The following is a 13853-nucleotide window of genomic DNA, read 5'->3' on the forward strand; positions in this document are numbered from 1 at the left end:
AGGTCGAGCAGTTGATGCCGTATACATGGATTTTAGTAAGGCGTTTGATCGGTTTCCCATGGTCGGCTCATGAAGAAAGTAAAGAGGTGTGGGATAGAGGGAAATTTGGCCAATTGGATAAGTAACTGGCTATCACATAGAAGACAGAGAGTGGTGGTGGATGGAAAATTTTCAGACTGGAGACCAGTGGTGTACCACAGGGATCAGTACTGGGTCCTCTGCTATTTGTGATTTTTATCAATGACTTGGAGGAGGGGGCTGAAGGGTGGGTCAGTAAATGTGCTGATGACACCAAGATTGGTGGAGTAGCGGATGAAGTGGAGGGCTATTGTAGGCTGCAAAGAGACATTGACAGGATGCAGAGCTGGGCCGGAAAATGGCAGATGGAATTAAACCCTGATAAGTGCGAGGTGATTCATTTTGGTGAGAAAAATTTGAATGCGGATTACAAGGTCAACGGCAGGGTTCTGAGGAATGTGGAGGAACAGAGAGATCTTGGGGTTCATGTCCATGGATCTCTGAAAGTTGCCACTCAAGTGGACAGAGCCGTGAAGAAGGCCTATAGTGTGTTAGCATTTATTGACAGGGTGCTTGAGTTTAAGAGCCGTGGGGTTATGCTGCAACTGTACATGACCCTGGTGAGACCACATTTGGAGTATTGTGTGCAGTTCTGTTCACCTCACTATAGGAAGGATGTGGAAGCATTGGAAAGGGTGCAAAGGAGATTTACCAGGATGCTGCCTAGTTTGGAGGATAGGTCTTATGAGGAAAGGTTGAGGGAGCTCGGGGTTTTCTCTTTGGAGCGGAGGAGGATGAGAGGCGATCTCTACATCCCTTCTTGAACAAGGGGACATTTGCTATCCTCCAGTCTTCTGGCACTATTCCTGTAGACAAAGATGACTTAAAGATCAAGGCCAAAGGCTCAGCAATCTCCTCCCTAGCTCCCCAGAGAATCCTAGGATAAATCCCATCCAGCCCAGGTGACTTATCTATTTTCACACTTTCCAGAATTGCTAACACCTCCTCCTTATGAACCTCAAGCCCTTCTAGCCTAGTAGCCTGAATCTCAGTAGTCTCCTCGACAACATTGTCTTTTTCCTGTGTGACTACTGACGAAAAATATTCATTTAGCACCTCTCCTATCTCCTCGGACTCCAAGCACAACTTCCCAATACTGTCCTTGACTGGCCCTACTCTTACCCTAGTCATTCTTTTATTCCTGACAGTTCAGTATTTAGGATTTCAGCTTCAGCAAGGGCAGCGGAGGCTTGGGTCTGAAAGAATACAGGCTATAGCAAGTGTTCCAACTCCGCATACAAAAAGGGAGGCCCTCACCTTCCTCGGCATGGTGGGCTATTCAGGCAGTGAATACCAGACTTTAGGGAGATGGACACGGTACTGCGCATGGCTACCCTACAGGATGCCCCTTCAGTTTTTACCTGGATCCCAGAGAGGGAGCAAGCATTTCGTAATTTGAAACAAGCCATGATTAGCGCCCCTGCCTTGGGACTTTCTAATTTAAGCAAACCCTTTACTCTTTATTTGAATGAAGCAAGGGGATTTGCAACAGGGGTCCTGGTGCAAGAGCATTGAGGAGGGAAAAGACCCCTTGCCTATTACTCGGTGGCCCTATGTGCTGTTATAAAGGGTATGCCAAATTGCTTAAGAACGGCCATAGAAGAAAAAAAATCCGTTTTGCTGCTGCTTAATTCATCTGCAACATAGCATTTTACTGCGGCTCGACGCACTGGGTACGAGGTAATCCTTCTCTCTAAGACTAACTTTGTCTACAAGCGAGCACCAGCTGTCAACCCTGCTACACTCTTACCCGCGCCCTTGGATGAAGAACATTTGTTTCATCATGACTGTGTACAATTGGTTGAAGCCACCACAACCCCTCGCCCTGATTTATTGAGTCACCCACTTGAAAATCCAAACATCATTTTTCCTAGCCGGCTATGCAATAGTAACTCCATTCGAGAAAGTGGAAACTTTTGCTCTGCCTTCGGGAACGTCTGCTCAAGCGGCCGAATAGTTTGCCCTTACTAAAGCATGTATTCTAGCTGAAAATAAAAGTCAATATTTATACTGATTCCCGATCCGCTTTTGGGGTAGTCCATGATTTTGGCCAATTATGGAAAAGCAGGGGATTCATAACTTCCTCCGGCCAACCTATTAAACATGCTAAATTGGTTTTACATTTACTAGATGCTGTTCAGCCCAGCAAGCTAGCTGTTTTAAAGTGAGAAGCGCATACTACTGCAACCCCTTGACCTGATTTATTGAGTCTCCCACTAGAAAATCCAGACATCATGGGCGTCATTCTCCGACCCCCCGCCGGGTCGGAGAATGGCCGTTGGCCGCCGTGAATCCCGCCCCCGCCGAAGTCTCCGAAGGGAGAAAAGTCGGCGGGGCGTTAATGGCGCCGCTGCCGCGGAGAATGTCACGGGTCTGCGCAAGGCAGCCGATTTTCGGCCTGCCGATATTCTCCCTTCCGGATGGGCCGAAGTCCCGTCGACGTGATGACCGTTCACGTCGACGTGAATCAAACCTCCTTTTCATCGGCGTGACCCGGTGCTCCAGGCTCACGCCGACCAGCGAGGAGGTGAGTGACGGCCTGGGGGGTTGGCTCTGGGCAGGAAATGGCGTGGCCGCAGACTGATTGCGTGAGGAGAGGTGTGTCTCGGCTTGTGTGTGTGTGCGGCGGGGGGGGGGGGGGTGGTTAGAGTAGGCTGGGCTCCGGGGGAGTGCCGGGAGGGGGTCCGTGCCGGGGTGGAGGTTGGGGGGGGTCCGTGCCGGGGTGGAGGTTGGGAGGGGGGGTCCGTGCCGGGGTGGAGGTTGGGAGGGGGGGTCCGTGCTGGGGTGGAGGTTGGGGGGGGGGGGGGTCCGTGCTGGGGTGGAGGTTGGGAGGGGGGGTCCGTGCTGGGGTGGAGGTTGGGGGGGTCCGTGCTGGGGTGGAGGTTGGGGACGGGGTCCGTGCCGGGGTGGAGGTTGGGAGGGGGGTCCGTGCTGGGGTGGAGGTTGGGGAGGGGGTCCGTGCCGGGGTGGGTGATGGGAGGGCAAATGAGTTGGTCCACCTGGCCAGGTGCCAGCCTCCAACAGTTGGACCCATGCGGTCCATGCCACCTGGCTGGGGGGGAGGAGGGGATATGGGCAATGATGACATGTCGTCGTTCCCCTCCCCCCCACCAGGCCGTCATGTTTTCAGACCATCCAGCGATGTTGGCCGCCGTGGTGGGCAGCCGCTCATGTCTATGTTGCCCTGGATGAGGAGGAGGAGCGTGCCAGAGAGGCGGCGCAGGCTGCCGCAGAGGGGCAGGCGGCAGCCGCCCAGGCTGGAGGGACACCTGACCGACAGGACGAGGAGGGGGAGGACATCGCGGCCCCACGGCAACGGAGGCACCCGAGGGCGCCCCGTGTGTACCGGCCCCGGCAGTCATACCAGGACCTCACGGACCGGGAATGCAGGAGGAGACTCCGGATGAGCCGGGAAACCGTGGCACACATCTGCCACCTGCTGGCACACCTGTCACCGCGTGGCACTGGCGGGGGACACCCTCTCCCCGTGTCCGGCAAGGTTACGGTGGCCCTGAACTTTTATGCAACGGGGGTCATTCCAGGCACCGAGTGGGGACCTGTCCGGCATATCGCAGACATCGGTGCATCCGGGCAGTGACAGATGCCCTTTATGCCATGGCGCACCGCTACATCCGCTTCCCCGTGGACCGGGCCAGCCAAGATGCCCGGGCCGTGGGCTTCTCTGCCGTTGCCGGGTTCCCCATGGTCCAGGGCGCGATCGATGGGATGCACGTCGCCGTGCGGCCACCTGCAGAGAACAGGGCCGTGTTCACTAATAGGAAGGGGACCTATTCAATGAACGTACAGGTGGTCTGCGACCACCGCATGATGATCCTGCACGTCTGAGGCCCGTCACCCAGGCAGTGTACACGACTCATTCGTGTTGTCGCGGTCATCCATCCCCGGCATGTACGAGGGACGCCATCCCCGGCTGAGGGGCTGGTTGCTGGGCGACAGGGGGCTACCCATTGCGATCGTGGCTGATGACGCCTATACGGAGGCCACGCAATGAGGCGGAGAACCGCTACAATGATGCCCATGTAGCGACAAGGGGAGTGATCGAGAGGTGCTTTGGCGTGCTGAAGATGCGTTTCAGGTGCCTGGACCTCTCTGGGGGCGCCCTCCAGTATCGGTCAGATAGGGGTCGGCCGCATCATTGTGGTGTGCTGCGTCCTGCACAACATAGCCCAGCAGAGGGGCGATGTGCCGCAGGCAGAGGAGGGCGGAGTGGAGGAGCAGCAGGAAGAGGCCCAGTCCTCCCCAGATGAGGGGGATGGGGGCAATGGTCAGGGCAGACGGGGTAGACACAGGCGGGTGGCTGTCCACCGTTACCGGCTGGCCCAGCGGGCACGGGACAGACTGATAGACGCCCGCTTCACTGACTAGATGGCGTGGGAATCGGGTAGTATGGCCACAGACCGCACACCATGACAACAGCTGACCACCCACACCCCCCATCCACCCAGCACCCTCACCCCCCCTCCCCAACCCCACCCGCATGCACACCCCCCCCCCCCCCCCCCAATTGCCGATCCACCGGCGGCACAACGGGCCGGGCTCACCCAGTTGCGGGTGGACACGTGTCTATCGCAGGCCATGGAGGATGATGACAACCCGCCTCCGATGAGCTCCTGGCTCTACATCGTTGGACTATGTCTGACCCATGGCCACAGTACCACCATCCACCCGGACCATCCCTGCATGCGGCTGTGACACTGCAGCGCACGGTCCCGTCCTCTGCCCGGGGGATGTTGATGGCGGCCCAGGGGGAAAGACTCACCTGGGGCTGAGGTAAGACCACCCGTTACACACACACTTGTGCTCAACGTACATGACACGCCCGCACACTTTGGACAGAGCACAAAGGCAGCTTCGATAGTGTAACATTGACTTTAATAACCAAAGGAGTTCATGCACGTGCCCTAGCCCCTAAAACTCATCTGTGCCCTGCACCCGTGCCAACTTACTCAGTGTCTAATTGTTTGGCCTTACGGGCCCTTTGACTACGTCTACGTGGTTCCCCAGACGGTACAGCAGAACTGGAGGTGGACTCCTGTGATTCCTGCCCTCTGACACTGGATCCCTTTGGCGGCCGTTTCCTGGGGCGTCCTGGCCTAGATGGGCCAGGCTGCGGCCCGGGCGACTGGGGATGGCGAGCTGCCAGCCTGTCCTGCCCGTTGCCCACCCGATGCACCTGGGACGGAAGGGGGGGAGTCCGAGGTGTCGCGGGTGTACCGGGACCTCCCCTACAGAGGGAGCCGGGACGGACCACACCACCTCCTCCTCCCTCGGGGTGCCCGATGGCCCCCAGGCCTCTACATGGGTGGGGGATGCGAACGGACTGGCCATCCGACGCGCCCCCGACATCTGGCGCTGCCAGTCCTGGAGGCCCGTGCTGGTATCGACAGGGGTCTGCAGGTTTGCAGCCATGGAGCCCAGGGGGGTTGTCGAACCCTGTCTGTGACAGTGCGACGCCGGCTCGCACATGGCCACTGGCGCGATGCCCTCAGCGATGGCCTGCTGAGACTGGGCCATGGCCTGCAGAGACTGGGCCATGGCCTGCAGAGACTGGGCTATGGCCTGCTGAGACTGGGCCATGGCCTGCTGAGACTGGCTATGGTGTTGAGCGCCTCTGCCATCTGGCGCTGGCTCATGGCCTCCTGTGAGAGGGCAGCCATTTCCTGGGCCACAGACGCCGCCTGCACGGAAGGCCCCAGGCCTCGCAAACCGTTCCCCATGTCTGACACCGTCGCACCCATTGCCCTCCACCGCGGACGCCACCCGTGCGGTGTCAGCCTGGGTGGCACGCATGACCGGGACCACTCCCAGCTCCTGGACGCGGGTGGACTCCTCCACCTGCGACCGCAGCCGCCGCAAGCCACCCGTCACCCTATTCGCTCGTCTCCGTTGTCGGTGGTTGCATCGGATCTATGTGTGGGTGTGGTAAACTGCAGGAACCCGGGATCCATCTGGGCGGCAGATGTTCGCTTGGCCTGGGCTGCCCTCCGACCGCCCGGTCCCTCTGCTGCTCCTACCTCCACCTGCTGTACCGGGGCGGCTGTGTTGTGCGCACCAGTGAGTGTACCAGATGCCTCATCACTAAAGTGCCAACCGTGGTGAGTGTTTCTGCGATGGTGGAGGGTGTTGGTGACAGCAGTGGCGTTGTGTCGTGCTCTTCGTCCCACTCTGAGTCCATGGCACTTTGGGTGGGGGTTCGTCTCCACCCATCCACTCTGAGTCACTGTCCGGTATTTCGTCTTCCCGGGTAGGGGTGTCCTGGGTAGTGCTGTCCGGGTAGTGCTGTTCCGGGTAGGGGTGTCCTGGGTAGTGGTGTCCTGGGTAGGGGTGTCCTGGATAGTGGTGTCCTGGGTAGTGGTGTCCTGGCTCGGATGTGAGGGGGCCTGTGGCTGCCCCCCCTCATCGCTGGGTGGTCGCTCCCGCACGTGACGGGGGTGTCGTCTCCCTGTTGCTCCAGGTCTCTCCGTCTCCCGTGGTGTGCGAGGGGCATCCTGCGGGCGTCGCATGCTGGAGGGTCCGGGTCTCTCCGTCTCCCGTGGTCTCCGAGGGCATCCTGCAGGCGTCGCATGCTGAGGGTCCGGGTCTCTCCGTCTCCCGTGGTCTCCGAGGGGCATCCTGTGGGCGTCGCATGCTGGAGGGTGCGGGTCTCTCCGTCTCCTGTGGTCTCCGAGGGGCATCCTGCGGGCGGTGTGCATCTGCGGGGATGGGTGCCTGGACGTTTGGTCCTGCGATACACAATGAAGCATGCATGGTTAGACATCAGGCAGTGATCAGGTGATACGGGGGAGGGGGATATAGGGGAGGGGGAATATGGGGCGGGCTGTTGGTGGCTCACTTGCTCGTGGGGCCCCGACCTCTGCATCAGCAACCTCCCGGTCCTCAGGTCCGCCAGCCAGTTCCAGGGCCCTTTCCTCGTGTACGGTCAGTGGCCTCTCATCAGCGGGCCCTCCTCCAGTCCTCACATGCTCCCTATTGTTGTGTGCGCGCTTCTCCTGTGGGGGGGGGGGGGGGGGGGTGGTGGCAGGGGTAAAAGGCAACAGTGTTAGGCAGGTATATGAATGCACACCATCGGTTGCGCGTGCATTGCAGAGGTTAAGGTTAGGGCTGGATTCACTTGGGGATATGGGGGGAGGGGGGGATATGGGGGAGGGGGGATATGGGGAGGGGGGGATATGGGGGAGGCTCACCCTGCCTGCTCTGACGAGGTCGTTCACCTTCTTGTGGCACTGGGTGCCTGTCCGTGGTGTCAGGGCCACAGCGGTGATGGCCTCTGCCACTTCCCTCCACAGACGCCGGCTGTGGCGTGGGGCAACTCTGCGGCCGTGCCCGGGATACAGGGCGTCCCCTCCTCTGCTCCACCGCGTCCAGGAGCGCCTCCACATCGCGTGACTCGAACCTCGGGGCTGAGCGACGGCCAGCCATCCAGTCGGGTGTTGCGGTCGGGTGGGGGGGAGCTGCGTGGCCTTATGAGCCGTCACGCCGTGCAGCGCGTATGACGCTGCACGACGTGAACCATTGCGCAAGCGCGGATCCCGTCACGTCGCTGCTAGCCCATTTCGGGCCGGAGACTATCGGCCCATTTTTATGACGTGACGCAAGTGGGATTTGCGCCGTTTTTTGCGCCGATCGGCAGACTTTCCGCCGATAACGGAGAATTTCGCCCCATCTTTTTCACCAATGGGTCAGCAAACCGACCAAATGATATGGCCCTCCTGGCCGGCTATGCAATAGTAACTTCATTCTAAGATAGTGGAAGCTTTTGCTCTGTCTTCGGGAACATCTGGTCATGCGGCTGAATAGTTTGCCCTTACTAAAGCATGTATTCTAGCTACAAATAAAACAGTCAATATTTATATGATTCCCGATCCGCTTTTGGGGTAGTACATGATTTTGGCCAATTATGTAAAAACAGGGGCTTCATAACTGCCTCTGGCCAACCTATTAAACATGCTAAATTGGTTTTAAATTTACTAGATGCTGTTCAGCTGCCCAGCAAGATAGCCGTTTTAAAGTGTGAAGCGCATACTACCGCAGACGATGAAGTCTCATGCGACAATAGATTTGCTGATAAAATAGCAAAGGAATTGGCTCTCAAACAGCAGCCACAACTGCAAGCGGCTGCAGTTGAACTTCCATCCACCATAACAGAACCAAAGTTAAAACAGGCACAGGAGCAAGCCTCCCTACAGGAGCATCGCTCTTGGCTAAAAGCAGGTTGCTATCAAGACAATTTTGATAGGTGGATAAGGGCTTTGAAAATAGACCAATTGAAAATGAGAGTATGAAGCTATCAGAGAAATTATACTTTTGGAGGAGTTTAAAAATTCAATTCCTGATGTAGTGAGAACTCATGTGGAAGAACAGAGGGTTGAAGCTGCGAGATTAGCAGCAGAAATGGCAGATGATTATGAATTAGTTCATAAATCAAAGCTTGGTTTCCGACATCAGTTTCAGCCTGTGAGGGATAGAAACTGGGGACATGAGAAATACTCAAGTGGTAAAGGTAAAGGTGATCTGATGGGAGATAATAAGGAGAGTGGACCTCAGATTAAAAAAGAAATCCAGGAGGGTGGAAAAGAAATGAAAAGTTTCAAATGTTTTCACTGTAATAAACTAGGCCATGTAAAGTCAGTGTTGGTGGTTGAAGAAAAGCACTGGAAAGGCTGATGTGGTAAAACAGGATAAGACTGTGGGGTTTGTTAAAGTGGTAAAGGAAAACCCAGGTGAAGCGAAGGAGGTGCAAAAGATTGTACAGATTGATCAAGAGTTGATTGATAAGAAGGTGCCAGATCTTTTGAAATAATTTACTTGTGTGGGTAAAGTTTACTCATGTGTATCAGGAGGAGCAGGTAATGAAGTCACAATTTTAAGAGATACGGGAGCTAGTCAATCTTTGATGGTTGGAGATGAGGAGTTATGTAGTCTGCGAAGAATGTTGCCAGAAAAGGTGGTAATATGTGGAATTCAGAGTGAGAGGAGTAGTGTTCCATTATCTTTGGTAAGGTTGGAAAGTCCAGCGAAGAGTGGTGAAGTGGTAGTAGGAGTAATAGAGAAATTATCTGGTCCAGGAATACAGTTTATCTTGGGTAATGATATAGCTGGATCGCAGGTGGGAGTGATGCCTACTGTGGTTGATAAGCCAGTGGACAATCAGGCAACTGAAGTGTTGAAGGATGAATATCCTGGGATTGTGATACCAATGGGTATTAACAGTGACAGGGGAACTCATTTCACTAGCAAATTGACCAAAGCCCGAACAGAAGCCATGGGATTTGATTGGAAATTGCATATCCCATATCAGCCACAATCCTCAGGAACGGTGGAAAGGGCAGATGGAATAATTAAAACTGCAGTTACAAAAGTGTGTCAACAAAATGGGCTGCTATGGCCAGATGCCATACCCATAGTAATGTATGCCCTGAGAAATCGTAATACAGGTTTAAACCCGTATGAGAAAATAATTGGAAAGTCCCACGACAACTGGAACTAAACCCCCAATGACTCCAGCGGCAGTAGCCATAATGTGGGCCGATGAGACATCACTAAAGTATGCCCAGGCCATGTGTGAAACCGTTGAAAAAAAACAAAAACATGAAAAGGTGCAAAAGGCTCAGATGCATCCAAAAGAGGGAAGTACACACCCTTTAAACCTGGAGATCAAGTGTATGTGAAAGCACTAAACAAAGATTATTTTTCTCCGAGGTGGAATGGACCCTACCAAGTGCTGCTAACAACCCGAATAGCCGTTAAAGTAAAAGAGAAGCTAGATGGGATCCACGCAACTCGTGTAAACTACATCATAAGGAACTTTGAAAGTACTAGTGAGACGCTAACCTGAAGAGAATGACGGCGTTGATGTTTTTATATTATCATATTAATCCAACATCATGTAGAGGGTAAATTGCATACTGACACCTTAATATACATGTCTCACTTATACGCAGAGAGGGTAAATAAATCTATTTGTTGGGTTTGTACACAAATTCCCAGATGCTTGGAGGAGGGCTTCCCTGTGCGACCTATCCCATTCGCCAGTAAAGAGGTAGCAGAATGGTCTCTAAGACAAAATAGTACAGGACGTGGAGAAGATACACAGAATATGTTCGATTGGAGATTAGCTGGATACGATATGAATAGGTTTGAGGAATGGTGGGGGCCTAGGTTTAATGTAACACGTCAAACGGCCTGTTTGATCCTTCCCAATTACACTGGAGTCCCAAAGAACAAAGAAATGTACAGCACAGGAACAGGCCCTTCGGCCCTCCAAGCCCGTGCCGACCATGCTGCCCGACTAAACTACAATCTTCTACACTTCCTGGGTCTGTATCCCTCTATTCCCATCCTATTCATGTATTTGTCAAGATGCCCCTTAAATGTCACTATCGTCCCTGCTTCCACCACCTCCTCCGGTAGCGAGTTCCAGGCACCCACTACCCTCTGCGTAAAAAACTTGCCTCGTACATCTACTCTAAACCTTGCCCCTCTCACCTTAAACCTATGCCCCCATGTAATTGACTCCTCTACCCCGGGGAAAAGCCTCTGACTATGCCCCTTATAATTTTGTAGACCTCTATCAGGTCGCCCCTCAACCTCCTTCGTTCCAGTGAGGGTAGCATATGCTTTAGGAAACAAAACATATGGGACCTACCCAGTCGGCACAAGTCAGTGCGACCAGACCTTGAATTGGCAACCCCCTATGTTTCACCTTACAGCTAAAGGACTATTCGTCTTTGGTTGGTCAGGAGTTGAAAATCAAACTAGTGGAGGCTCCTGGGAAGGGGATCCGATTAGACTAATGATGACTGATAGTAAAGGAAACCTGACCGCATATAATGGCACGTATTTTATCTGTGGCCATACCAGATAATTGGGAAGGCTCCTGCTATTTGGGATAGGTAGTCCCTTATGTACATCACGTCCAACAACTAAAGGACCACCCCCATCACAGGATGACACGCAGTGTTATGACATGGGCACAAATGCTGTGAATCATGATACCACTATTAGGAATAGCCACTAATGCATACGAACTACGCAAATTAAGAGACATCCTTGAGCAGGTAGCTAATGACACTGCGGAAGCTGTTCATCAAATAGAGACTGAGATGGTTGCTATAAGAGCAGTTGCCCTACAGAATAGGATGGCCCTTGATTTCTTGTTAGCAGAGAAGGGAGGTACTTCTGCCCTGATTGGCAGTGACTGCTGCACATACATCCCTGATAACTCAGGGAAAATTGATAACCTGGTGGATCACATTCGTCGAGAGGTTGCACAGTTGCATGTGGATGAGGGATGGGACTTTGGCTTTGGGTGGTTGGGAACATTAGGACAGAGGATTGTGATTTGGATTATAATCATTATTGTAAACCTGATTGTCGTATGGTTACTGTTTAAATGTTGCTCGGGATGTTGTCAGGGCATGGGGGCGCGGATGTCAGCTTTGCCTCCATGGTCCCAGCCACTTAACGAACAGGTGTCTATCATACGGCCATTCCCCGTACATTATAACCCACCCTTTGCTGCTGAGGACACTGTGATGTACTAACAATGTGTTGATCATATGATCAACAAGGAGGGAATTGTAGAAGGAACTTTAGTTGGCGGATTAGTTGCCTTAATACCCTGTATTCCTCATCAACTGGCTGCTTGACTATATTTCATGGCAATAGGCACTTGGCAAAGCATGATGGATATATTAGCTTTATTTCAGTCAAGAAGTTCTGCATGTAATAGGCAGAAGGTCAGACTATGTAAACAAGTGCAAAGCTGCACATTTTGCTGAGAGTAGACAATTATTATTGTTCTTAGGCTGGGAATTCAAGGCCTGTTGTTTAAATCTGCGCACCTTTCTGTGTCTGGGCTTATCAAAGGAATGCCTCGTTTTTTCTAAATATTGCTTATTAAACCATATAAAGTACTGCTATACTCTTGTAAGGTGGGGACAATTAGAAGGACGGTGGTCACTCTAACTCCCTCCATGAACTTCATGTTATAATAAAAGACCTTTTGCGAAACCTCGAAGTGCTGGCTATTTTTTTCCCACAACAGCCAGTCTCCCTCTGAAAACCGTATGTAGCTCTCATTTTGGCAGGGTGGGGTCTGATAGAGCCGGTACTTGGATCAACGCTGAAAATAAATTCCCCCCACAACCCGACAGTCACGGAGGAACTACCCCCGCCCCCGCACTCCACAAGCGTTGGGGTGCCCCCCCACCCACACATAAGGGACCCCCCCCCACCCCCACCCATTGGGCTCAACTGAGTGCCCACTTCTGGCACTGCCACCTGGGACTGACAGAGATCGTAATCCGACATCTCATTTGCACAAATCTTGCTTTTGGCCACTTGCAGGATTTAGCGCCCATTACGGGATTTGCAGCCGCGAAATCGCAGCCCCGGGGATCAAAGAACAATCCCAGCTTTCACCCATACCCTCCACCAGCTTTCACTCATACCCTTCACCAGCTTTCACCCATACCCTCCACCAGCTTTCACCCATACCCTCCACCAGCTTTCACCCATACCCTCCGCCAGCTTTCACCCATACCCTCCACCAGCTTTCACCCATACCCTCCACCAGCTTTCACCCATACCCTCCACCAGCTTTCACCCATACTCTCCACCAGCTATCACCCATACCCTCCACCAGCTTTCACCCATACCCTCCACCAGCTTTCACCCATACCCTCCACCAGCTTTCACCCATACTCTCCACCAGCTTTCACCCATACTCTCCACCAGCTTTCACCCATACACTCCACCAGCTTTCACCCATACCCTCCGCCAGCTTTCACCCATACACTCCACCAGCTTTCACCCATACCCTCCGCCAGCTTTCACCCATACCCTCCACCAGCTTTCACCCATACCCTCCTCCAGCTTTCACCCATACCCTCCTCCAGCTTTCACCCAAACCCTCCAACAGCTTTCACCCATACCCTCCACCAGCTATCACCCATACCCTCCACCAGCTTTCACCCATACCCTCCACCAGCTTTCACCCATACCCTCCTCCAGCTTTCACCCAAACCCTCCACCAGCTTTCACCCATACCCTCCACCAGCTTTCACCCAAACCCTCCACCAGCTTTCACCCATACCCTCCACCAGCTTTCACCCAAACCCTCCACCAGCTTTCACCCATACCCTTCACCAGCTTTCACCCAAACCCTCCACCAGCTTTCACCCAAACCCTCCACCAGCTTTCACCCATACCCTCCGCCAGCTTTCACCCATACCCTCCACCAGCTTTCACCCATACCCTCCACCAGCTTTCACCCATACCCTCCTCCAGCTTTCACCCAAACCCTCCAACAGCTTTCACCCATACCCTCCACCAGCTATCACCCATACCCTCCACCAGCTTTCACCCATACCCTCCACCAGCTTTCACCCATACCCTCCTCCAGCTTTCACCCAAACCCTCCACCAGCTTTCACCCATACCCTCCACCAGCTTTCACCCAAACCCTCCACCAGCTTTCACCCATACCCTCCACCAGCTTTCACCCAAACCCTCCACCAGCTTTCACCCATACCCTTCACCAGCTTTCACCCAAACCCTCCACCAGCTTTCACCCAAACCCTCCACCAGCTTTCACCCATACCCTCCACCAGCTTTCACCCATACCCTCCACCAGCTTTCACCCATACCCTCCACCAGCTTTCACCCATATCCTCCAGCTTTCAACCAAACCCTCCACCAGCTATCACCCATACCCTCCGCCAGCTTTCACCCATACCCTCCGCCAGCTTTCAC

This window comes from Scyliorhinus torazame, chromosome 22 (genome assembly GCF_047496885.1).
Source record: "Scyliorhinus torazame isolate Kashiwa2021f chromosome 22, sScyTor2.1, whole genome shotgun sequence".
Taxonomy (NCBI): domain Eukaryota; kingdom Metazoa; phylum Chordata; class Chondrichthyes; order Carcharhiniformes; family Scyliorhinidae; genus Scyliorhinus; species Scyliorhinus torazame.